General features: G+C 36.0%; 1 pseudogene; it reads left to right on the forward strand.

The window, feature by feature from the left end:
- The first annotated feature begins 3,816 nt into the window (after positions 1–3,816).
- Positions 3,817–3,916, forward strand: LOC138811247 (U6 spliceosomal RNA; annotated as a pseudogene).
- Positions 3,917–4,416: the final 500 nt, after the last annotated feature.

Consider the following 4,416-nt stretch of genomic DNA (forward strand, 5'->3'; position numbering starts at 1 on the left):
TGAGCCTAGGCATTGTCCCTGAGCTCCTTTTGCTCAAGGGTAGTACATGAAGCTTGAGTCATAGCCTCAATTCTGGTTTTTTTTTTGTGATCTCTTAGAAGTAACAGTGTCATAGACTTTCCTACACTGGCTGGATTCAAGCTAAGATTTTCTCCATCTCAGCATCCTAAGGAGGTGCGACTACAAGCAGCAGCCACTGACATCTTCTTTCCTTTCTTCTTCATTTTTTAATCTGGACAATCTGACTTCTTAGCAGGGTCATTCCAATGGTTTGAATCTATAAGTAAACTACCCAATGTTTATTATAGTTGCTTTCTCTCCTCATCTTCTTCTCTGGTCACAGGTTTGAGGCCAAACGTGAGAAATGAGTGTCACAGTATTTTGGAGCAAATATCCACATGATATGCCAGTTCTGTCACTTAGCATTGAGCTAGAATTTACTGTCTCAGGATGAGAGGACCGAAATCTGGAGTGATCCTAATACTGTCTGCATTGCTCCTTTTGCCTATAAAATGATCTAATCATCATCAGTCTTTTGTTTCTCCAACTTTAAGTATCTAGAACACACTAGAAGCATCTTCCTGTTTCTGTTTTTCTCTAGTACCTCTCGAGATTTAGACTAAGTATTTGTGTGAAGCGGCTCCTCGGCGAATCCCTGAGAAAAGCCACTAGAAGCCTCCTCAGGAGATCGCCAATCAAAGCCAGCTGAGCAGGAAACTCGGCAAGACTCTTATCTACAATAAACCACCAGTGAACCAGAAGTGGAGCAGTGGTCCAGAGGGTAGAGCTCCAGCTTTGAGAGAGAAAGCTGAGCAGGACATACAAGCCAGACCATGCAGGAAAGCCTGGGAGTTGATTATGTCCAATTAACGACCAGATAGCTCTTCAATTACTTTCTGTTGGCATGTTGCATGGGCCTAGGTGAGAAGTCATGCCCCTGTTATCTGATGATACAGGTAACTGGGACCTGAGATCCTAGGACCCATGGGTCCTACAGAAGAGAAGTATTTTTTAGACATCATATCAGCAAAATTTGGGCAAAATCAGTAGGAATGCTTCAGAAATATGGAGAAAAACAGCCAGCAAGTTAAAACAATAAACAGATCAGCAGAATAAAATCCCATATAGGTTAGAGGAAAACAACACTCATTTTTTGCTATGTGAATTCAGAAGGCCATGTACACTTAGAAGGTAGCACAAGTTTGTACTTAGAATTTGCATTGATATATTTTATATTCTGATATATATTCTAAACCTAATTATTTATATTCTAATTTTATTTATTGGAATAAATATCAATTTATTTGTCAAATTATCAATTAATTCTAGTAAGTTTCATAGTGTGAAATATAAAATCATCACATATAAATGTAAAATATATAACTATATATAATATAATGAAAAGGCTCATGTTTTGAATTGTTCCGTTGTGGTTAGGGTATCAAGGGCAACTCTGTTTTAAAGTATTATTCCATTATCACTACCTCAGTGTTTGGTAGAGTTAAACCTAAAGCTTTACCATTTGTAGATTTACAGGCTGGAGGCAAGAGGAAACACTGTGGTTAAAACATTACCAATTTAGGGAGGTTGAGCTTTTCTTCATGTGTCTATTGGCCATTCTTCGTTCTTCTTCAGAGAAGTTTCTCTTTAAGTCTTTAGCCCACTTATTTATTGGGCAGTTGTTTCTTTCAGGATTTGTTGTTGGGGATTTAATTTTTTGAGTTCCAAGTATATTTTAGATATGAGACCCTTGTCTGTTGTATGGCTAGTAAAGATCTTCTCCCAATCCGTGGGCTTTCTATTGATCGTGCTAGCTATGTACTTTGCCATGCAGAAGCTCTGCAACTTCCTGCAATCCCATTTGTCAAACCTGTCTTTGATTTGTTGTGTTTGCGGGTCTCTATTAAGAAAATTTCGGCCTGTGTCAAGGAAACCTAGGGTTTCTCCTATTCCATCCTGTAATGTTTTCAGAGTGTCTGCATTGAATTCGAGGTCTTGGATCCATTTGGAGTTGATTCTGGTGTAGGGTGATAATGCAAATCAAAACAAAATTGAGATACCACCTCACCCCAGTTAGAATGGCAAAAATGAAGAACTCTAATAACAACAGGTGCTGGAGGGGATGTGGACAGAAGGGAATATTACTGCATTGTCGGTAGGAATGTAAACTTGTTCAACCACTTTGGAAAGCAGTATGGAAGTTCTCAAAAAATTTCACATAGAGCTCCGCTATGACCCAGCAATCCCACTTTTGGACATTTACCCAAATGTTTACAAACAAGACCACAATATAGCTACCAGTACACCTATGTTTACTGCAGAATTATTTACCATAGCTAAGATATGGAACCAACCCAGATGCCCCTCAGTAGATGAATGGATCAAGAAAATGTGATATATATACACAATGGAATTCTATGCCTTCATCAGAAAGAATGACATTGCCCCATTTGTTAGGAAATGGAAATGCTTGGAAAAAATGATATTAAGTGAAGTAAGCCAGGCCCAAAGAAACATAGGTCCCATGGTTTCTCTTAGTTGCAATATCTAGTATATGTATGAGTCAAGCAGAAAAGGTCAGATAATGTGATGTTAGGAAAATGAACCCTTAGATATGTATTTAATTTTTTTTCTTTCATGCATTTGTTTCTAACGCACTTATAAGATTATCTTTTTGTTGCTTTGTATGTCCCTCCCCCACATTATAACCCCTGCTTTCACTATATTTGATGTCGGTATAATTTGTGAAGGAGAAGGGGAAAAACAAGTCGTTTAAGGATACTGGTGGGCCCATTGCAACAATGAGAAGTACAAGTTGTCATGTCGAAAACGAACTTTACGACTTTGGTGGGGGGGGAGGATTGGGTGGGGGTTGGGGGGATGCTGGGAAGGGATGTGAAGCGTAAACAAAGGAGGGGGTTGCAATGCTTGACAAGAAATACACTCATTATCTTGCCCATGTAATGTAACCCCTCTGTACATTTTGTTCACAATAAAAATAATAATAAAACTAAAAATAATAAAAATAATAAAAACCATTACCAATTTAATGCCTAATAATGAAGAGAAATATATGGACTTCTCTTGCAACTATGAAAATATTTGGTGATAAAATGGCAGTAGTGTAAGTTCCTGCCTGGTTGGAAGGTAGACAGGCCAAGACATTAGGTAATCATGAATATGAACAAGTTTTCACTTTCTTGGCTTTAGATACTTTTGAAATGGTAGGTATCATAAACAATCATATTTTGATAAGATGCCTTCTAGAATGAACAGTTCTGGCTGAACTGTTCATCTCTCTATGATCCCTTGTAACTAAGATTAGTTTTGTTCCACTAATACAATCTATGCTGTCAGAGTAAGATATTCTGGTTGGTCTGTTCCTACATGGAAGAAGGGTAAAGGGTCAGGTAGACATTTGTGCCAGTAAGACCTCATTTGGGAACATTTCAGCTGCATAGGTTTAAAAATAGCTCTTAAACAAGGCTTACTTTGAATCCATTGGCTCCACAGAGCTAACACAGTTGGATAAATAAGTACTTGAAAAAGCCGTCTCCTTTGGACTTAGCTATAATTAGTTGAAAGTATGATCAAATTCTAAATGAAAAAGACTTAAAATAGTCATTGACAAAAAAATTTCAAATGTGAGCAATCAACTGAACAACATATTTTTTTCAACTATTCACAGAATTTTAGGGAAATAAGATTAATAGCATTTTTAGGAACAATAAGGTTTCCTTGTTACAAATAGGAACCTAAGCATATAAGCCTGTATAAATATTTCATCATTAACTACTAAAATTTACAGGATACTACAATCTTCAGCAGCTTGTATACCAAAATTACAACAATACAGAGATTAACATGGCACTTGTACAAAGATGATATGAAAATTTGTGAAGTATTCAAATTTTTTCATTATTCAGATGCAAGAAATGAAAAACAGTTATTAAAAAGTTGATTACAAAATTACAAGTGTAACAATACACCTAATTCATATAATTAAAAGTTACTTTGACATCAGTGTATTAAATTTTCACCTTAGAAAGGCCTTTACATAGCATAACCTTTACCCAATTTTTGAAATTAGACAACCTTGTCGTTTTATCCCAAAGAAATATAATACTAAGGACCTAGGGGGAAAAAAGGAATCTTAAACTGTTTCTGTATGGGATGCAATCCGAAAGGGCACATTAATGAACCTATATGTTATAAAACAATGGAGAATTCAATGTATCATATCTAGGAGAGAATAAAATAGATTATGGACACTATACCAACATAGAATATAGAATATTTTAAAAAATACTTTTTCAAACAAACACCGGAAATATCTTTAGTTTCTATACTACTCATTTCAACAGATAAGTTAAAATTATTTCTGATTAACAAAATCACAAACTCTGCATAAATCAT

Source organism: Dipodomys merriami, unplaced genomic scaffold (assembly GCF_024711535.1).
Source record: "Dipodomys merriami isolate MVZ:Mamm:240054 unplaced genomic scaffold, mDipMer1.0.p SCAF_105, whole genome shotgun sequence".
NCBI lineage: Eukaryota > Metazoa > Chordata > Mammalia > Rodentia > Heteromyidae > Dipodomys > Dipodomys merriami.